Consider the following 23,478-nt stretch of genomic DNA (forward strand, 5'->3'; position numbering starts at 1 on the left):
TGCAGAGGAAGGGTTATTTTACATATACCATCAATAACTCATTACATTACATGTCATTTAGCTGACCTTTTTATCCAAAGTGACTTACAATTGCTATATATCAGAGGTTGCACGCCTCTGGAGCAGCTAGGGGTTAAGTGTCTTGCTCAGGGACACATTGGTTAATGTATCGAAGTGGGAATCGAACACGGATCTCCCACACTAAAGGCATGCGCCATCACCACCACCACTCCACTGCTTAGGGACATAAACATACATGTATTGTCCATCAGTATGAATGACATGGTGACCGTTAAATATGCACACCCACGCACATATTGCATCCAATTTTATAGATCAATGTCAACCTAATCCAGCCTAATTCTTAACTCAGCATCTCAGGTTATTTATAATGCGTTTTCTGATTCAAATACAGAGCTGTCACTGATTCTGAAATCAGCAGCTCATAACCACAAAACACGTTCATGTGACGATTGATTTCTGTCCCTCATGTAAGTCCTACGTACACTGAGGCAAAGCCCAAAGCACAGGCCAGAATCTATTTTGACACTAAGATCATATTATAACCAGGCTATCTTAATTCTGAAGTGAAAAACAAACCTAGATTTGTAGGCAGGGCAGGCTTTTGACTTCAAATGTAATGCTATTGCATTTTTTATTGAAGCCTAGTTCTGTTCCATCCAAGCAGCCAGGGTCACCTTACCTAACATCCACATTTAACTGAACTGGAAGATCTAAAATGCTGTGCAGAGATGTGCACGTTTAATAAAATGATGATCGTTAGAGCAGTTTATGACAAAAGCATATCGCAAAAAATAAATTTTCTTTTAAATGGATGTTGATGGGCCTCTCTAACAAAGAAGATTCAGAGACCCATTCATGATCTAACATACTGTTTGCAATAAAAAAAAAAAAATCCTCATTTAAATTAAAAAAAGCTGGTTTACTATTAATTAAACAAGACAAAATCAAGTTATATTCTGGTCACGGTGTAAGTTAATATGGAAGTAGAATTAGCAATCATTATATGATTAAATATGAATTTGAGAAGGCTGACAATGACAAAGGAAGCCGATGGGGTTATTAGCTCCAAGGAAGGCTGTCTGTATTCTGTTTATTTGGTTACAGATGATTAAGTTTAGGAATATGGTACAGGTTAAAAGGCCTATGTGTAGGTTTGACGGATTGTTTAAAATTTGTTTTGTTTAGCGTCTCCTATTAAGTATATGCTAGCCAACCATTGTTCCCAGCTGATCAGACTTAAACAATGCAACAAAGCACAATGACATCATAACATGTAATAATAAGCCTCCTACTCTGATACACAAGTAGAATTCCCTCAGCACTCACAGTGGTGTCCATATGTCTCTGTCCTGTGCCTCCAATAAGTCAAACACAAATCCATCAACAAAGTAAAGCAGTAGATCAGGTAACACTGGCATGGGTGCAGTTCTTATTTGTGCAAAGCAAGGTCATGGAACCACATGGATGCTGGATCAATCAGACAGATTAATGAAGCACAACCTGCTGACAAGACGAATATTGACACCCCTATTACATCTTCGTCCTGCAGTCCTTAACACTGCTTAAATAAATCAGGGCCAAGTAGAAGGAGGCAGGTAAACTACTGAACCTAAGTCTTCACACAATAAACAGAATACAAGAAAATATCCTCACACTTGAGAAGATGGAAGCAGAAAATTAGAGAGGCAATAATTAGTTGATTATTTGATCGAGAGAAAATGAATCAGTAACTACTAGTTTGATAATCAATTTATTGTTTCAGTAATTTTTAATACCAGATATTTTCTTCTTTGTCTTTCCATCTGTAATATATGACAACATACTGAATATTTTAAGGTTTTGGACTTTTAGTTGGAGAAAACAAGCTAATTGCAGACATCACCGTGGCCTCTAAGAAATTGGAAATACTAATTTGTTTGACTATTTTTTACCATTTGATAGACTGAAGATTAATTTAACTATTAAAATAACTGGCAGATTAATCCTTAGTGAAACTAGTGGTTAGCTGCAACCCTACAACAAATGTTTGGAAATTTTTTACTTGGAAATTGACTTCATTGATAATCAAAATTGTTGCCAATTAATTTTCTGTTAAAAGGGATACTTCACCTATTTAGCATTCAGCTTTGTATCAGTAGAAACCCGATAGTATTTCTGAATGACCGTGCCTCCCTCCCTCATGTCCCCCTGAGATGAGAGATTTCTGCATTTGGGGCCTGGAAAAAAATCTTCCGATGACGTAAAATGACGATTTTTGCGTCATTGGAAGATTTTGGGCCAGAAAAGGACTACAGCCAGTAGTAGGATCTACTTCCCGTATGTTTTCAAACGCCCACAGGGGGTTGGACTGCGAGTCGCCGAGGTATTCCCGAATGAAAACGACTGTCCGCCATCTTGAATCTTCGCTAAACAGGCTTTCCGGTTTTCAGCAGAAAACATTTACAACAATTATCTGCATTCAAACTACCGGACGTGTGTACCACCGGGATACATCGGTACAGATCGGAGAATATGGAGGAAACGTTATTACAGACGCAATACTCGGCACACTACGTGAGCTTCGCCTGCACGGAGACCAGCGGTGTCGCTCAATGCCGCTAGCCGCTAGGGGACATCCTCATCGGCTAGGTGGAAGCGCACGCTAGCTGTCCACCTGTCCCAGCCATCCTGCTTGCAAGTGTCTGCTCATTAAACAACAAGCTGGACTACATCCTCCTTCAACGAAAATCCCAACGTGAGTTCAGTGACTGCTGTGTTTTGTTGTTGTGGAAACATGCCTGAACAACAGTGTACGGAACCGGGACTATCCAGCTACCAGGCTGCTTCGCCCGGCCCGTGGAGGTGGGCTGTGTTAAACGGACTAGTGTAGAAATAAAATCCAACTAGCTACTGCTAACTGCTGCTGGAGCTTGGTGACTGTTAAATGCCGACCATTCGACATTCCACGCTAATTCACGGCTGTGTTTATACTCTGTGTTTAGCTACACCAATGCTAGTATGCGTTAGCTGAACTTTACGGATCCTGCTTGCAAGTGTCCGCTCATTTAGACCACAAACTGGACTACATCCAACTTCCACGACACTCCCAACGTGAGTTTAGAGACTGCCGTGTTTTTGTTGTTGTGGAAACCTGCCTGAATAGTGTACCGGACTGTCCAGCTACCAGGCCTGCTAGCCCTCCGAGCTAGAGATGCTCTCGTCGCCAGGTAAAAGAGGTGGGCTGTGTTAACACCGCAGTGGCGCGAAATGTGGTGATTTGTATCCATTTAACTGCTAACTGCTGGTGGAGTTTGTGACTGTTAAATGCCGACCATTCTACATTACACACTAATTCACGGCTGTGTTTATGCTCGGTGTTTACAGCCCCGCCGCTAATGCTAGTATGCGTTAGCTGAACTTTTCCGAGCCTATAAAGTGTGTGTACTAAATGTAGCCTGTTTGCGTATGTCCTTTTTATATAATGTCGTTTTTATATATGTTAAATGTGTAACACCACTTGAGTCACAATGAAACGTTGTTTCGTGTATATGGTTGAAATGACAATAAAACACGCTTGAGTTGAGTTGAATGCCTCTGTCGGTCTGTCTGTAAGGCGGTAGGCGTGGCTTGGGAGTGGACTCAAAGCAACGAAGCAGGTGCATTCTGGGATTTGGTGTTTTTCATCCATATAAGACCAAAACACATTTTCTGGCTTTTCTCGGCCTAGAAGGCACCAATTTCAATATTTTTTTCACATTTCTACTACATAAGTGACCCAATTTAAAGATATATTCAGCTTTCCAGCGGTGAAATATTCCTTTAATAGGATAAATCAATCAACTAATCATTTCATCACATTGGGGCAAAGGCATGGTCTTTTAATTAAACACTGATTAAAGATTGCATGCGTGGTTGCATATTTTATTTTGATATTAGCTAGGTATGTACGTCATCTACTGCCCAGTCATTTAATGAATCACCTCCTTGCTCTTAGTAAGGCTTCACAGCATCACAGGGAATACATAAAATTACAAAACACTGAAATAAACATTGTGTATATCGGCCCACAGCTCCGCAGCACATAGAAATACCTACGAAGTTGCTTCTCCTTGAATAAGGTGGTTAGCTTAAAGCACCTCAAATGTCATTTTTTTTCTGCCCAGATTCTGGTTGTATGTCTGACAACAGCGACTCAGAGTGGGCCAGAACAAAGTGCATCCTCCATTTTTAATAAATAGGAGGATTAACCTTTGCTATCAACAGTGCCTCTCATCGAAAATGTGGAGTCAAGATTTAGGATGATACCTATGAAGACATGATTTTGCTCATTATTGGACTTAGATCTTAATACCTGTATGACACCCATATCACTGGCATTAGGTTACCATTAATGACTCAGTAATCCTTCAAATCTCTCCAAAGAAATGCACCTCATCCTTTCTGGAAATGGATGTATTTGCAGAGTTGTCTTCGGTAATGATCCTCCATATTTTTAGAGGCGAGCTTACCACTTCTGTGCCCTCATCAAAGAATGGTCGTCTGAAAATTTAGATAAGTACCACAATGGTGATTCCTATTATTTCCATATCACTACACAGCGCTCATAAAACATTCTTATTGCAAAGAGCAAACCTGGCATTCTCAAATTTCTAACAGCACAATAATTTGACCCCAAACTAGTTTCTCATTATTCTGAGATACTATGTCATTATTTTGAGAAAGCTTCTCATTATTTTAAGATACTAAGTCATTATTTCAAGAAAGTTTTTAATTATTTTGAGGTACTAAGGGACCGTTCGGTATTTATGGAATGGACCACCGGAGAAAAATAGGGGAGGGTCATGGCTTTTAATTCTTTGTTGAGGGGAAGGTCATCCAACATTTTTTAGTCCAGAGGGGGGGGGGGGGTACCCAACTTTTGTATTCATAGAAACAGCAAAATTTCAAAGTGACTTGTTTGGTGCATATTTTTCAATGTAGCTCTCAGCCTCGGCCCTCCTTCGCTACCAGATGGGTCTGACCCATGAGTTTGCAGGGGGGCAGAGGGAGCCCCCCTGGTGGCTGAAACGGGTAATTGCATTGTTTAAAAAATGAGTGGAATAATTACGTCTGGCACGACCAGATATTTTATCAATATCTTAGCTAAATAACACAAAACAACTAAATGGTGGTAGGTAATACATCTGATTGCATTTACTGCTTTAGTAAAAAAAATATTTCCTGGCTGATGATGGGAGCAGCAGGACGTAGAAAACGAAAATGAATGTTGCTAGTCTGAACATCTTACCGTGCCAAGGTTGCAATAAAGGTTTCCTAAATGCCACATTTGATGTCAGCTTACTAATTGATTGCGGGTTTTGTGTAGATTTGGACTTACGTTTATTCCACTTTGTTTAAACGGCGAAGTGGAGGAAGCCTAGTGACGAGTCCATAGCAACTAGTTTGTGTGTTGAATGTTACCCAGAGTGCTTTGCTGAATGGAGTAACTTAGTATTTGAAGTAATGCAGTAATGCAGGAAGTGTACATTTATTTTCCATGCTTATTGTGTTTCCACAACAACGTTAGTGAGTAAATCTACTGAAATGGCCACCACACCATAACAGAGGAGTGTGATGCATCAGACGAGAATGCAGAGGTTTAATCACGTATGTCATTGCTGTAAAAACAATGGTAATCTGTATTTTTGCCAAGCGCAAACCAATTACTGCAGTCAAGCCAGCCTCCACTTCAAAATGAGCGGTCAAACTAGCCACCCCTATATTTCGCGGTGCGCGTATACACTTGCTATTACGGTGAGACCGGTAAAACCAAAACAGGGAATTTTCCGCGAGGCAATTTCCCATTCATTTATTCTGTCTGCCTGTCTGTCTGTTCGTCTGTCTGTCAGAAAGAGAGAAAGAAAGATTTTAGCACACCTCACAACCTGTCATTGCATGATATGCTGAATTCCAAAATAAGAGCCCCCCCAAAACTCATATATACGCTGTTTTGTCTACACATTCAGAAAATTATAAAAATAAAAGTCCTAGCTTCCACAGACCAATTTCACCTCAGATGGAGAGGACACCTTCTCAAGGTGTCAACTACAATGTTTCAGGACATTCTGATGTTGTTTTCCAAAATAAGAGCCCCCCAAAACTCATATATTAGCTGTTTTGTCCATACATTCAGAAAATAAAATAAAAAGGTCCTAGCTTCCACAGACCAATTTCACATCAGATGGAGAGGACACCTTCTCAAGGTGTGATCTACAATGTTTCAGGACATTCTGATGTTGTTTTCCAAAATAAGAGCCCCCCAAAACTCATATATTAGCTGTTTTGTCCATACATTCAGAAAATCATAAAAATAAAAGTCCTAGCTTCCACAGACCAATTTCACATCAGATGGAGAGGACACCTTCTCAAGGTGTCAACTACAATGTTTCAGGACATTCTGATGTTGTTTTCCAAAATAAGAGCCCCCCAAAACTCATATATTAGCTGTTTTGTCCATACATTCAGAAAATCATAAAAATAAAAGTCCTAGCTTCCACAGACCAATTTCACATCAGATGGAGAGGACACCTTCTCAATGTGTCAACTACAATGTTTCAGGACATTCTGATGTTGTTTTTCCAAAATAAAAGACCCCCCAAAACTCATATATATGCTGTTTTGTCTACACATTCAGAAAATTATAAAAATAAAAGTCCTAGCTTCCACAGACCAATTTCACCTCAGATGGAGAGGACACCTTCTCAAGGTGTGATCTACAATGTTTCAGGACATTCTGGTGTTGCTTTCCAAAATAAGAGCCCCCAAAACTCATGTATATGCTGTTTTGTCCACACATTCAGAAAATCATAAAAATAAAAGTCCTAGCTTCCACAGACCAATTTCACATCAGATGGAAAGGACACCTTCTCAAGGTGTGATCTACAATGTTTCAGGACATTCTGATGTTGTTTTCCAAAATAAGAGCCCCCCAAAACTCATATATTAGCTGTTTTGTCCATACATTCAGAAAATCATAAAAATAAAAGTCCTAGCTTCCACAGACCAATTTCACATCAGATGGAGAGGACACCTTCTCAAGGTGTCAACTACAATGTTTCAGGACATTCTGATGTTGTTTTCCAAAATAAGAGCCCCCAAAACTCATATATTAGCTGTTTTGTCCATACATTCAGAAAATCTAAAAATAAAAGTCCTAGCTTCCACAGACCAATTTCACACTCAGATGGAGAGGCACCTTCTCAAGGTGTCAACTACAATGTTTCAGGACATTCTGGTGTTGTTTTCCAAAATAAGGGCCCCCCAAACTCATATATTAGCTGTTTTGTCCATACATTCAGAAAATCATAAAAATAAAAGTCCTAGCTTCCACAGACCAATTTCACATCAGATGGAGAGGACACCTTCTCAAGGTGTCAACTACAATGTTTCAGGACATTCTGGTGTTGTTTTCCAAAATAAGAGCCCCCAAAACTCATATATATGCTGTTTTGTCCATACATTCAGAAAATTATAAAAATAAAAGTCCTAGCTTCCACAGACCAATTTCACATCAGATGGAAAGGACACCTTCTTAAGGTGTGATCTACAATGTTTCAGAACATTCTGATTTACAGTTTCAAAATAAAAGCCTGTCAAAGTCAAATATGAGACAAATTAGATATGATTTTGGATTCACTTCAAAAGGAAACGCCCTGTTACCACAGACTAATTCCACTTGAGGGTTGTAGTACACGACCCCTTGGTGTGACCCATTAAGTATCAAGACATTCTGATGTACAGTTTCAAAAAAAGCCTCTCAAAGTCTGAAATATGAGACAAATTAGATATGATTTTGGATTCAATTTAAAAGGAAGCGCCCTGTTACCTAGAATAATTCCACTTGAGGGTTATAGTACCGACCCCATAGTGTGACCCCGTAAGTATCAAGACATTCTGATGTATAGTTTCAAAATAAAAGCCTGTCAACGTCTCAAATAGAACATATGACTTTGGATTCAATTTAAAAGGAAGCCCCCGTTATCACAGACTATTTCCACTTGAGGGTTATAGTACCCCTTGGTGTGACCCATTAAGTATCAAGACATTCTGATGTGTAGTTTCAAAATAAAAGCCTGTCAAAATGTCAAATATAGACTAATTGCATGATGTTGGATTCACTTTAAAAGGAAGCGCCCTGTTATCAAAGAATAATTCCACTTGAGGGTTATAGTAACCGACCCCATAGTGTGACCCAGTAAGTATCAAGACATTCTGGAAGCTGGAAAGCATGAAGACATGCTGGAAAGCATCTTCTGTTGGGGGTAGATTTGCTGCTGACGAATCTAGATGCTAATCTGTACCTCAGCACATCCAAGTTGGATGTCCATCCAACTTTTTCTTTGCCGGCCATACAGAAGGAGGGCATACCTTCTTGCCACAGGCAAAGCCTCTTCCAGGCTACCAGAGAGTCCACATTTAGTAATTGCCTGTAACTTACAAAGATGGGTCTTCAGTCTTGTGAGGGCAGTGGCCTTCCCAATTCTGTACAAACTGCTTGTGGTGTTACAACCTGTGAGGACGTGTCATGCAGGTAAACAATCACAAAGCACTGCTCCAAGCTTCTGAGCGATCAACTAGGGACAAATCTTTCCTTAAGGCCATGTCCCGAGTGCATAAACACTGCTGAGGATCCAAACATCCCTTTGCTTGAATAGTATAGCAGCAAAACTATTACATCTGTATCATCACATTCAACAATTAGACAAGAATGTGACTGTGCAAGGTGTATTGCATGTACAGTGCCTTGCAAAAGTATTCACCCCCCTTGGCTTTTTACCTATTTTGTTACATTAGAGGCTTTAGTTCAATGTTGTTTTTTTATCTGAATGTTATGTGATGAATCAAAACACAATAGTCTAAGTTGGTGAAGTGAAATGAGAAAAATATACATAAAATTATTTTTTAGAAATAAAAAACAGAAAAAGTCAATGTGCATAACTATTCACCCCCCTAAAGTCAATACTTTGTAGAGCCACCTTTTGCGGGAATCACAGCTCTAAGTCGCTTTGGATAAGTCTCTATGAGCTTGCCACATCTACATCATCCCATTCCTCCTTGCAAAACTGCTCCAGCTCCTTGAAGTTGGATGGTTTGCGCTTGTGAACAGCAATCTTTAAGTCTGACCACAGATTTTCTATTTGATTGAGGTGTGTTTGGGGTCATTGTCCTGCTGGAAGGTGAACCTCCGTCCTAGCCTCAAATCACGCACAGTGTTACAGGTTTTGCTCAAGAATATCCCTGTATGTAGCTTTGTCAGCACCTATATCGCCAGTACTGGGCCAACAAGTGCTGAGAGCCTTGTACCAAACAGCAGTGTGGCGTCACAGCCACCTGGTCAAACCTCTTCTCTGGAACCCAGTTGGAGGATGGAGGCTCAAAGAAGATGGGTGCATTGAACCTGTGATGTTACAGAAGACACCAGCACCTAAAGAAGTTAGAGACATCACCCACTACTATGCTGTAAAGACGGAAACTGCAACGATGCTACCAAATGCCAGTGTCTTTCAGTGGGCTTGACCTGCACAGAGTCTTGCTCTTGCCCTTCCCCAGGCTATTCAAATATGACCCACTTTGTCACTGATGACAATGTGGATGAGTGACAGTGGTGTGTTGCAGTGGTAACATCATGGGGAGCTGACCTCCCCAAAGTGGCCACTGGAGATGGCCTAACCCCCAGAATGACTACCAAAAGCAGTTCATGTTCCAAATGGTTGCTGCTAGAAAGAGCTTGAGATTCAGTGATGAGGGGGGTCATTCCCCCTCACAGTGTTTATTTTGTTAGATTGCCATTTGTTTGTTTAAGACAGTCATTTAATTTGTATTGTGTTAAATTATAGTTTTATTAAAAGGCTCATTAAGGTCAAACTGCAATCCTGAATCCTGGTCTCCTGTTTGTGCAATGGTAAGGTGTTATCTTTTGATTTCAATCTTTGTTTCCATATGGACTATATAGTACAAGGTGCCATATGATACCACTGATAATGGGCTTTGGACTTGAGACTAAATTATGTCAGTGTTCCATCTTCTTTCATTTTAGACACATCATACATTGAGTGAAAGAACACCCTGATTTGTCATGCTATATTTACACATTTGGTATTGCTGGATTAAGCACAACCCCACTTTTCCAACAAGAAATCATATGTGTTTCTATTATAATCCCTGGCAAAGTAACCACAAAGTAAATGAAAACATTCTGCATAGATATTAATTTTTTGTTCGCCTATTTTAGGTATGTCTTTATTTATTCCATACATCATGATATTCATATCCAGTCTTTTCTAGTAGGTAAAGCAACTTCCTGACTACAAACATGCTAAGTTTCAAAGCTCTCAGAGCTTGTGTGATTGATCTGCATTAGTTTAGATGCCTTAACTCCCATGGACAGGCTATATTTTAGTCCTTCTTTGGTTTTGGGTTGTGTAACAATATCTGTTAATTTAACAATCTTAGCAGTAAAATATCTTTAGCCAAGAATCAATTTCATATATGGGAGACCCTAGGGATGAGGAAAAACATTGTTGGGTTTAGTTCAACCTCCAGTAGGGGTATCTCAAAAACTAAAGCCCTTTTTGACCATTTGTCACCAGCCTAAATATGCCTCATATTTGAGACTTTGACAGGCTTTTATTTTGAAACTGTACATCAGAATGTCTTGATACTTAATGAGTCACACCACGGGGTCGTGTAATATAACCCTAAAGTGGATTTATTGTTTGATAACAGGGTGTTTTCTTTTAAATTGAATCCAAAATCATATCTAATTTGTCTCATATTCAAGACTTTGACAGGCTTTTATTTTGAAACTGTACATCAGAATGTCCCGAAACATTGTAGATCACACCTTGAGAAGGTGTCCTCTCCATCTGAGGTGAAATTGGTCTGTGGAAGCTAGGACTTTTATTTTCAGGATTTTCTGAATGTATGGACAAAACAGCTAATATATGAGTTTTGGGGGGCTCTTATTTTGGAAAACAACATCAGAATGTCCTGAAACATTGTAGATCACACATTGAGAAGGAGTCCTCTCCATCTGAGGTGAAATTGGTCTGTGGAAGCTGGACTTTTATTTTTATAACTTTCTGAATGTGTAGACAAAACAGCTGTATATATGAGTTTTGGGGGGCTCTTATTTTGGAAAACAACATCAGAATGTCTTGAAACATTGTAGATCACACCTTGAGAAGGTGTCCTCTCCATCTGATGTGAAAGTGGTCTGTGGAAGCTAGGACTTTTATTTTTATGATTTTCTGAATGTATGGACAAAACAGCTAATATATGAGTTTTGGGGGGCTCTTATTTTGGAAAACAACATCAGAATGTCCTGAAACATTGTAGATCACACATTGAGAAGGAGTCCTCTCCATCTGAGGTGAAATTGGTCTGTGGAAGCTAGGACTTTTATTTTTATAACTTTCTGAATGTGTAGACAAAACAGCAGTATATATGAGTTTGGGGGGCTCTTATTTTGGAAAACAACATCAGAATGTCCTGAAACATTGTAGATCACACATTGAGAAGGAGTCCTCTCCATCTGAGGTGAAATTGGTCTGTGGAAGCTAGGACTTTTATTTTTATAACTTTCTGAATGTGTAGACAAAACAGCATATATATGAGTTTGGGGGGCTCTTATTTTGGAAAACAACATCAGAATGTCCTGAAACATTGTAGATCACACATTGAGAAGGAGTCCTCTCCATCTGAGGTGAAATTGGTCTGTGGAAGCTAGGACTTTTATTTTTATAACTTTCTGAATGTGTAGACAAAACAGCATATATATGAGTTTGGGGGGCTCTTATTTTGGAAAACAACATCAGAATGTCCTGAAACATTGTAGATCACACATTGAGAAGGAGTCCTCTCCATCTGAGGTGAAATTGGTCTGTGGAAGCTAGGACTTTTTTATTTTATAACTTTTTGAATGTGTAGACAAAACAGCGTATATATGAGTTTGGGGGGCTCTTATTTTGGAAAACAACATCAGAATGTCTTGAAACATTGTAGATCACACCTTGAGAAGGTGTCCTCTCCATCTGATGTAAAAGTGGTCTGTGGAAGCTAGGACTTTTATTTTTATGATTTTCTGAATGTGTAGACAAAACAGCATATATATGAGTTTTGGGGGCTCTTATTTTGGAAAACAACATCAGAATGTCCTGAAACATTGTAGATCACACATTGAGAAGGAGTCCCTCCATCTGAGGTGAAATTGGTCTGTGGAAGCTAGGACTTTTATTTTTATAACTATCTGAATGTGTAGACAAAACAGCGTATATATGAGCTTTGGGGGCTCTTATTTTGGAAAACAACATCAGAATGTCCTGAAACATTGTAGATCACACATTGAGAAGGAGTCCTCCCCATCTGAGGTGAAATTGGTCTGTGGAAGCTAGGACTTTTATTTTTATAACTTTCTGAATGTGTAGACAAAACAGCGTATATATGAGTTTTGGGGGGCTCTTATTTTGGAAAACAACATCAGAATGTCCTGAAACATTGTAGATCACACATTGAGAAGGAGTCCTCTCCATCTGAGGTGAAATTGGTCTGTGGAAGCTAGGACTTTTATTTTTATAACTTTCTGAATGTGTAGACAAAACAGCATATATATGAGTTTTGGGGGGCTCTTATTTTGGAAAATAACATCAGAATGTCCTGAAACATTGTAGATCACACATTGAGAAGGAGTCCTCTCCATCTGAGGTGAAATTGGTCTGTGGAAGCTAGGACTTTTATTTTCATGATTTTCTTAATGTGTAGACAAAACAGCTAATATTTGAGTTTTGGGGGGGCTCTTATTTTGGAATTCAGCATATCATGCAGTTGTCACAGAGGTTGTGAGGTGTGCTAAAATCTTTCTTTCCTTCTTTCTTTCTGACAGACAGACAGACAGGCAGGCAGATAGACAGACAGGCAGACAGAATAAATGAATGGGAAATTGCCTTCGTCAGAAAATTCCCCCTTTTAGTTTCACCGTACAGCAAGTGTATACGCGCACCGCCGAAATATAGGGGTGGCTAGTTTGACCGCTCATTTTGAAGTGGAGGCTGGCTTGACCGCAAACCAGTGCAGAAGGTATCGATAAATTGTTGGGGAGGGTCATGCCTTTTTTCCAAATCGTTTTGGAGGGTCATAGAAAAATTGTTACTGGCGAGGGGAGGGTCATGTCTATTTTGACTAAAAGGTCCCAAAACTCCTCCGGTGGCCCCTGAAATAAGTAACGAACAATCCCTAAGTCATTATGTTTTGGGAGTGTCTCATTATAATGACTTACAGGATCTTTTTTTCCATCACATTGGCGGAAATGGGCTTCCATAAAAACCAGCTGTATGACTGATTCATGTATAAAGGTGAAAGAGTATTTAGCTTAATAGAGATGCTCAAAACGACGCTAATAAATGTCACACTGCTCGAATACACGAATGTAAACTCAGCAGTCAGATAAGTCAGCTAACTTAACTTTACGTTACGTTATTTGGACAAAAGGCAGCTAGTTAGACCAACTTCATAGTAACATAACGCTTCAGATTAAACTTAAAGTGTTTTGTAGGTTTCAAATGTAGGTATAATATGCCGTCAACTTTTACCATATTGTGCCTCATTGTAAACTTGAGAGAGCTAACGCTAACTGACGTTACCGTTGTCGGAAGTTAGCGCCTGAGAAGTGAAAGAGGAAAGCAAGGAGGAAGTATAGAGGTACCTGGCTGTAACGTTAACGTCTGTCCTCTTTCATGCTCTCTGTGGCGCTGAAAGTCGTCTCAAAAATCCACAGGACCCTTAGAAGTTTCTTTCTGTTGTTCTTGTTGAGTAGGTATCCAGGAAAGCCTCTGGTTAGCAACGAGAGCTGTCTAACAATGGCGGAGCCAAGTACGGCAAGCGTGATGCCGACACGTGCTGTTTGTTGACGTTTTTTCGCAGCCCCCTGTGGGCGAAATAAAAGAATGGTTTCGTTTTGGTTCCGTCAAAATTTTTCTTTCACTGTCTATGGTCAAAATTCGTGTAGCCTACTTAAGGAAGCCCATTTACGGCAATGTGATTTAAAAAAATGATATAAGTCATTATAATGAGAAGATTTCTATAATAATGACTATAGTAGCCTATAAAATGAGTTATTATCACGATAATGAGCATATTTTGAGAAAGTTTCTCATTATTTTGAGATACAAATGAATTATTTTGAGATACTAAGTCATTATTTTTGCAATACTAAGTCATTATTTTGAGATACTACAATAATAACTTTTTTGAGAAATGTTCTTATAATGACTTATTGCATTGTTTTAATCACAAGGATAAGTTTTCATCTTTTTTTTCTTTTACTGGTGGAAATACTGTATTAATAATACATTTGTATTTGTATAGTGCTTTGAATGGTACTCAAAGGCACTTTACATGATGATAAAAAAAATGACAGAAACATTAACTTAACAACAATACAACTAAAGCAATGAAGAAGGAAGAGCGGGGAAATGGGCTTCATATGTACTCAACAGAGAGAGAGCAAATAAAAGTGCTCAGGATGATGAATAATCAACTTCCCTTTGGCAAAACAAGTATTTCTTCAATAAAATACCATAATAGCAATAAAAGAAATATTACGATCATTCAGGCTACTTTCATTAATGTGACATGTCCTCAGTGATAGTTTTTGGGAGTTTTGGGGGTTTAATGACATAAAGTGGTAGCCTAGAAATGTAGATGCACCCTAGCGGCAGCAAATTTAATTTGCAGCCAGGGGGCTCTAGGCACTCTCCATTGACTTGCGAGCTGGAAAAACCAAACTCTGGTCAGGCCAATCACATCGTGTATAGAGTCGGTGGGCGGGCTTATGGCTGCTGCTGCTGCTGGGAACAGCGGTCTTCTGGAAGACTTGGAGTTAAGCTTTTCTTTTGTATTCTTAAAAAAGGAAGATGTGTTCGGAGTTTTGCCGACCGGATATGGCAAAAGTTTAATCTACCAACTAGCTCCGCTACCTTCTTCGTTGCTCTGCCTGGTTGAAGCGATATCCGATTACGTGCAGAAGGAATTTGAGAGACAACCGTTTATCCCGCCCCTCGGATTGAGCCACGTCAATGACTACGTTTACAAGCTGTCAATTTTTGGGTTATGGTCGGGTTAAGGTCACTATTCGGGTTTCTGAAACATTCGGAATAACCCGTTTACATGCGTGAGCAGAGAGAGTTACTCATGTATACATGGCATTTGTAATCAAATGGCAATATCCCGGGCAGCATCAGCGGCGATTAGCATCGCGGGAGTTTCCTACGGACAACCTTAAAAGACGCAATAACTTTTCGGTCACCTTCTTATAAATCTCACTATCTCTGTACTTTCTGCCGTAAACAAAAGACATTATATTCATGGTTTTCACCATACTAATAAAGAAATTGGTTTCCTCCTCGCTCCAAAAGTGTGGTGCTGTGCTGCGTCTCGCCATGTTTACCTCTACTTCTTGTTTACTTCTTCGGTATACTGTGCCCGCAGGTTTTCTGCATTGACATATATATATAACTATATTATTATAGTATATAATTATTATTATAACTATGTTTTCTGGCGCATACAAGAAGTTCCTCTACTCAAAAGACCAAGATTCCAAGCGAATAGAACATGCGCAGAACACAAATCAATGTTCCTTTTGATGGAGATATGCCGATACGCGTTTACATGACCAAAATTTCGGGTTAGAAAAGGGGTAACCCAGGTAGCATATTCGGGTTTTTAAAAACCGGAATATGAGCATATTCGGGTTTTTGTCGGTGTTTACATGGCCGTGCGCGACCGGGTTATTGCTAATATTCCGGTTTTTAACGGGTTATTGGCTGCATGTAAACGTAGTCAATGGTGAGTTCCCAGACCCCTTGATGTGGGTCTGCCTTGTCAGGCTAATAAAGTGGAGCTGCATGATAGAATTACACACAAATAAGGCAGACTCTTATTCAGTATCCTCTACCAGAATCATGCTGTGTAGAGAGCAATTTAAAACAACATTTAATCCATGATATAGGAGGATAATATTAAAAGAAACATTTTTTATTTTTTATATAATATATATATTTTATAATTTTATATATATATATATATATATATATCTCAAAACGCTATAAGTCTGGCCAGAAGTGGTCTTCATGGAAGAGTTGCAGCCAAAAAGCCATACCTCCGACATAGAAACAAGGCCAAGCGACTCAACTATGCACAAAAACATAGGAACTGGGGTGCAGAAAAATGGCAGCAGGTGCTCTGGACTGATGAGTTGAAATATTTAGCTGTAGCAGAAGGCAGGTTATTCGCCAAAGGGCTGTAGAGCGTTACAATAATGAGTGTCTGCAGGCAACAATGAAGCATGGTGGAGGTTCCTTGCAAGTTTGGGGCTGCATTTCTGCAAATGGAGTTGGAGATTTGGTCAGGATTAATGGTGTCCTCAATGCTGAGATATACAGGCAGATACTTATCCATCATGCAATACCATCAGAGAGGCGTATGATTGGCCCCAAATTTATTCTGCAGCAGGACAACGACCCCAAACATACAGCCAAGGTCATTAAGAACTATCTTCAGTTTAAAGAAGAACAAGAAGTCCTGGAAGTGATGACATGGCCCCCACAAAGCCCTGATCTCAGCATCATCGAGTCTGTCTGGGATAACATGAAGAGACAGAAGGATTTGAGGAAGCCTACATCCACAGAAGATCTGTGGTTAGTTCTCCAAGATGTTTGGAATAACCTACCAGCCAAGTTCCTTCAAAAACTGTGTGCAAGTGTACCTAGAAGAATTGATGCTGTGTTGAAGGCAAAGCGTGGTCACACCAAATATTGATTTGATTTAGATTTCTCCTCTGTTCATTCACTGCATTTTGTTAATTGATGAAAATAAACTATTAACACTTCCATTTTTGAAAGCATTCTTAGTTTACAGCATTTTTCATACCTGCCTAAAACTTTTGCACAGTACTGTATATATATATATATTGGGTTCTGCTGGATGAGTTTGGACTCATGACCTTCTTTCAATAGCCCTGTTCAGTCGGGATCCATGCCATAATGTACAAAATGCTTCATTATAAATAAAAGTCTTGAATTCAATGTATCAAGAGCATTATTTTATTTTATAAGAGTCATTATTCTTTTGCAGTTATTTAATAGATTCCCTTTAAAATCAAATTACAATGACTACAAGACTATTATGTAGATGGGTATGATGGAATTTAAAGTTGCATGACTTGTCCTTACATGAGAAAGATATTCACTGACATTCCAAAAGAAAACTTTCCACTGAATATAGACAGCGTACTCTTTCTCATATGACATTTAATAAGAACCCATACAAGTCTGCATTTGCTCATAGAGTGAAACTAAATACACAATAGCGACAGTAGTGTAAAGTAACAAAATACAAACTCAAGTACTGTACATAAGTACAATGTTGACGTACTTTACTTGAGTATTTTCATTTTATACTACTTTAAGAGAAACATTCTACCTTTTACTCCATTAGCTAGAAACTAGCTGTAGTTACAAGTTACTTTGCAGATTAAGATTTTACGTAAAAACTAGGGCTGTCAAAATTAACGCGTTAATTTTTGCGTTAATTTTTTTATATTTAACTCGTTAAAAAAAAATAACGAAATTAATGCAGCTGTGTTTGTTTACTTCATGTGGCGGCTGAGAAACGTAATACGTCTCCAGAGCAGGCGGCGCTACTCTAGGAGGGATTTACCTGATTGAAGTAGGCCTACGGGCCAGTCAAGAGTTGAAACATGGACCAGTAAGATCCCAAAAGAGAAAAAAGATGATGTGTTAGAATCCAGAAATGAATGAGCACGGGCTATAACGGGACCGAGTACTAGTTCCGACATGTTGTCTCGTCAGGAGAGATGCGCCACCGGTAAGCTGCTGTTTCGCTACATGCGCCGTGCTGTGCTGCCGATATGTACGTGCGCGATTTGTTTGCTTGATAACTGTTACGTTGGTCACGCTGATAAAACCTTATTTGCAGTCTGATGTTTAACGCTGTCGACTCGATAGTATCCGTGACTATATTCCAGTAAATGTTTGAAATTGGTGCGTCTCACTGTCACACAAGCTACTTCCTGGTTGCGGTGCTGGAAGGGAAATGTAGTCAATCGCTTTACATTGGTAATGGATTGCTGTGCACAGCGTCGCTATCTAAAACTACACTCAATGTTTTCCCTTAAGGCCAACATACACCTTTGTGGTTTTGGGTTACTGGTTTAATGTGTAACATTGATATTGATGTGCATTTCTGTGTTTAGATATATGTGCTTTGCTTAGTCATTCAGATTAAGCACACTATGTATATTATAATATTTATGATATTAAGTACTGCCTAGATTGTAATTTATATTCTATATATATATATATATATATATATATATATATATATATATATATATATATATATATATATATATTATTCAGAATATGGTATATTAGGTATGTGGCTAATATTGGGGGTGGTGACAAAAATCTGCTCCCAAGTCGGACAGTTTCTAGCCGTTTCAGCAGCCTTCAGCAGGACTAAATAAGCCAAATTGTTGCTGCTGTTGTTCTGAAAGATATTAAACATTCTGAACTTAGCAGAACCTTTCCTTGTTTGTTTTCTCTTCATATTTGTAAAGTTAAGTGATTTAGCATTATTTAAATATCCATTACTACAAGCTTCAGTCTCAATTTAAAAATGCGATTAATCGTGATTAACTACAGCAAATTGTGCGATTAATTAGTTAATTTTTTTTAATCGATTGACAGCCCTACTTTTTACTAAAAACAGATAATACATTTATAAAAAAAAAAAAGAATGTATTGTTGAAGATTAAACTAGTGCTTCCCAACCTTTCTGGCTCATCTGGGACTCCTTATTGCATTTCAGATGTCTATGAGTTGTTAGTTCCACCAAAAGATAACCCCTCTCAAAAACTCAGATCGTTCAATACTAAGATGCTGCTATGTATCAGGATTAACAATTTAACAATGTCATATAAAACAATACATCAGCCACATAGGCCATTTTTCAGCAGAAACAGTACTTTTACTTTTAAGTACATTTTGTTGATAATACTTTGGTAATTTTACTTATGTGGGATTTTGAATGTAGGACCTTTATGTGTATTTTTTTTATTTATTTTTTTACATATACTTTGTCTACTTCTGAGTTGTGATGACAACTTTTCTTGCTAAGCCGCCGTGAATTATAACTGAGATGAAAAGCCGGACTCCAAACAACTGGGTTTTGTGACATGTTTATCCTTGCTCCTCATTCTTCATTTTGTTTCTGTGGCACCTTGGGCTTGGGATTTGTGAGACTTAGTTGGTCTGCATCCTAATCTTTAACAACTAAAATAGCTCAAAGCTGAATCTACTCGTTGTCTCACCACTTAGTGCCCTCGTTGACTCGTTTTAACCACTACAATGACTTGATTTAATCATCCAAAAGCAGAAAAATAATGGACATGTCATTTAAAAGCCTCTAGTATTACTTTTTTCCTTATTAAGCAAATTAGTTCATTTTGTGTGTAATTTCACTTTTCTCTCACTTGTATTCCATGCCATCTTCTACTCTACAGCTTATTGTTACTGTTCTGGGGGCTGAGCTCTTTCAGAGATGCTGGGGCATGAACAAAGCCAGTGATATCTAGTGAATTCTCATTACAAGGGGATTATCATATATGCCAGCATGCATTCCACTCCCACATCATTAAGTGTTTTGGACCATTTACAGCTAATTACACCATTGCTAATGCTTTTTTTGTGCCCACCCTTCCCCCCAGGCCCATGATGATATTTGACATGTTTTGACAACTCAGCATTTATCTTCCTTGGTTTGTTTGCATTTGATTGAACTACCTGGTAATCACTATTTGCTCTGTAGCAAACGTCTATTTCTTCTGTGTGACTAAACATCAGTACTTATTAAGGCTCACTCCAACTAGAAGGGAAAAACTGGTACAGAGTAAATACTGATCTGAAGATCTATTAATGCTTAATGAGCCATTAATATTCCCGAATTTAACACTAATCCCAGTTAACATGCCTCTCCCAGCTGGAAGATGCATTGTACCTTGTTCACAGCAGGTTGCTTCAATTAGATGCCTACTGCACAGCATCAGCTGCAAAAGCCTGGAGTTCTATAATGTGATATAAGCTATTGTATTAAGCACATACAGTTGTCTTGCCATTGTATTTTAGTTACACATCCTTAAGAGGCTGTCCACTAACCAGATTTTCAATTTGTCTCTTTCTTCTGTGACAACTGCAGGTTTGTCACATTGTTTGTAGGCATTTTGTAAGTCTTCCTAACTGAGAGAGTTTTATATTGTACAGTAGTTAACTACAAACTTACAAAGCCTACCTGTTTGCTTTGTTAGAGGAATAGTTTGGCATTATGGGAAATACGCCTGTTCGTATGGAAGTAAATCTGTTTCATTGGATTTTGAAATAAAAAAGCCATTGAATTTCTAGCACTGAATATTTATGCATTGAAATTATGTATCTGAATGTTTTGCCTCTGAATTTTACTCTTCAAATTTTCAACAACTAATTTTGACCTTTATTTTCATAAATTGAGAATCAACAATTCAACATAAAAAAATTCAATATAGCAAATTCAGATGCAAAATACAATGTTTAAAATTCAATTAATATATTTTCACCCTGCTCAAATTCAGCTGCAAAATTTTATGTTTAAAATTCAACTATGGGAGCGTTCTGTATTTATGGAATGGACCACCGGAGGAAAATAGGAGAGGGTCATGTCTTTTTATTCTTTGTTGATGGGAGGGTCATCCAGTTTTATTTAGTCTAGGGGGAGGGTCACCCATCTTTTGTATTCATGAGAACAGCAAAATTTCAAAGTGGCTTGTTTGGTGCATATTTATCCATGTAGCTAAATGTAGCTCTCTCAGTCTCGGCCCCTATCTCTACCAGATGGGTCCCTTCCTGTTTAGTCAGCCAGACAATTTTGAGCTGTAGCTTTAGAGACCGTGGCATTTCCCAAACTGAATAAATCCCGCTCACACATATAAACACAAAACTGCTGGAAAAAATAATGTATTCATTAGCATGTAAATGTGAATACTTGTTAAAATAGCATCCCTGTTTCATAAGATGTGCCACAGTACACAAATGTGTAAGAATAATTTTGGTGATTTCAGCATGATGTGAATGGTGCTATGTTTTCCTCAACATTGAGGAAATTAAAGTGGAAAGAAAAATTGTTTACCCAAACTGTCTAGAATATTTTAAGGACACAGATTTTTGGACAGCATGCTTTTCAAACGTTTGTTAAAGAGATTTCTTTCTGTCAGCTACAGGGCTTTGATGGTAAAACATCCGAGCAGAGACGTGAAAAGAGAGATTACCTCCACAATATAAGTTGCTGTTGACTAGAGAAAACATGTCGTTTCTCATCAACAGTGTATGAGGGAGCATTCAATATCAGCCCTCCTGCAGGCAGCCAATCTCCTTCCAAGCTGCTGTCTGTGGTCCCTCCACCAGTCTGTTCAACTTTTCTCATTAGATTTCCCACTCTTATGCATCCCAAGTATTTTTGAAGTGCATAGTGTGTGGAATGATGCAATGCATTCAAGTGTCAAGCCTGCACAAATCTCATCATTTCCAGGGTGATTCACATATGGAAAGGTTGGTATCCTAGCAACAGCCAGCTTTGATTGGCTATCGCCTGTGGCCATCATAAGTAGAGAATCAACAGGACTGCTTCTCTAGGAAATGATGAGAAAGTTTTAACAAGCAATCAAAAGGTTGTTTTAATCACAAACCAGAGAAATAATGTTTTTTTTGTCTTGAGTGAGAGCAGAAGTGCATGTAATCCCTCTTTACCAAACAGTTGATTTTTACATGAGCTCAGATAAAATGGACCCAATGAGGTATTTGTGCTCGGTGGTGATTGCTGAAGTAAACCATCCAAGTCTTTCACACTTGAGGGTCACATTTACGGATTCGTCGTGTGTCACTGCATCGGATTGTGCCTTGATTACCAGTGATCAGTGTGAAGATAATTTTATAGCAAAATGTAAGTCCTTTGTGGATTTATCGCACTCTCTACCCTTCTACCCTGTGACACTCAACTAAGGAAAAACCCCACAGACGCTTTCAGCCTGAGATGCTGAGGGAGCCGAATTCACATTTTACCACTTTAGTTTCCATTTGTATTGTGTTTACACATATGACACTTAATTTGCAGTGAGAAAAAATAACTTTGGGAAAAGCCATAAAGAAGCCAGCAAGACGAGCAGCGTGCCACAGCAAGAGAAAGCAAGCATAGTTTGGTTATAGCCGGCTATTGTCTGCAGTTTTCTACCTTAACGCTGCACCAGGAGAGTTTTTTTTAAATTATAAAATCAAACTTTTATTCTCATCCTAACTCATAAAGTGTTAATACTAGAGAGGAGACCGTCCCATGACGTCTATTACTGACACTCACGAGGCTCACTGTGCTTACCCAAATTGAATTCGGGTGTTAGACATGGATAAGAATTAAGAAAATAAAAAAAAAAAAGTTTAATTTATGCTCACTTCTAAAAAGCAGAAATTGAGCAACCATGAAAAGTTTGACTTGCAAATTAAATCTTTTCCACCTCTCGTCTCTCTGGTATGCACTGGTAAAAAGCCATCACAGACCAGCTGGCTTGGTAAACATGTGCTTTGTGGATTTCACACTAAACTGAATTTCAGCTTTCACACAGTTACTTCTTGCTGTCTGTTGGAGCTGCAAATTCACAAAGTTACCCAGCAACTGTTTACACTTTACTTTATAACTTTGACATGTATTTGACTTTAATTCATTCCATTAATGTATTTAACCTTATATATAGTATATTTTATTCTATAACTACATTATATTGATATTAAATTGCTAAATGTGTTATTGGCATTCCTGTGTATTGTGTATTTGTACATGACAGGCTATGTACTTTTACCATTTGAATAGTTTTGTAAAAAATAAATAATAATAATACATTTTATTTGGCGGACGCTTTTCTATATACACAAGGACATCTTACATGTTTAAGAGGGCATAAAAGAAGGAAATACATTAAAATACATTTAGCTTCATAGTAATACATTTTACAAAATACACAACATCTGAAAAGTGCTAAAAACGTCAGAAAAGCAGTTAAAAAAAGTGTGTTGGGAGGGTTTCTATGGCGATGTAGTACTATGAAGATTTAAAGATTAAAAGCTTTCTTAAAAAGGTAGGTCTTTAACATGACTGTGTCTGCCTGTCGAATGTGGGAGGGGTATTCCAGAGTCTTGGTGCAGAGCAGCTGAAGGCCCTGGCCCCCATGGTGGAGAGGCGGAATGTGGGGGTGACAAGGAGGCCAGTCGAGGAAGAGCGGAGGGAGCGAGCAGGGACGTAGCCTGGTAGGAGGTCAGAAATGTAACTGGGTGCGAGATTATA

General features: G+C 38.6%; 1 protein-coding gene across 4 annotated transcripts in view; it reads right to left on the bottom strand.

Annotated features, from left to right (window-relative positions):
- The window catches only part of enox2 (ecto-NOX disulfide-thiol exchanger 2), a 192,000-nt gene extending 178,089 nt beyond the window's left edge, over positions 1 to 13,911 (bottom strand). For 2 of the 4 annotated variants that reach the window (XM_039813280.1, XM_039813277.1), the window contains exon 1: positions 13,742 to 13,910. The gene's annotated coding sequence lies outside the window, so the exon portion shown is untranslated. Of the gene's footprint in view, positions 1 to 13,741 lie in introns of all 4 variants that reach the window. The other 2 variants (XM_039813276.1, XM_039813279.1) reach the window with 1 other exon arrangement.
- Between the last annotated feature and the right edge of the window lie 9,567 nt (positions 13,912 to 23,478).

Source organism: Perca fluviatilis, chromosome 10 (genome assembly GCF_010015445.1).
Source record: "Perca fluviatilis chromosome 10, GENO_Pfluv_1.0, whole genome shotgun sequence".
NCBI classification, from domain to species: Eukaryota; Metazoa; Chordata; class Actinopteri; order Perciformes; family Percidae; genus Perca; species Perca fluviatilis.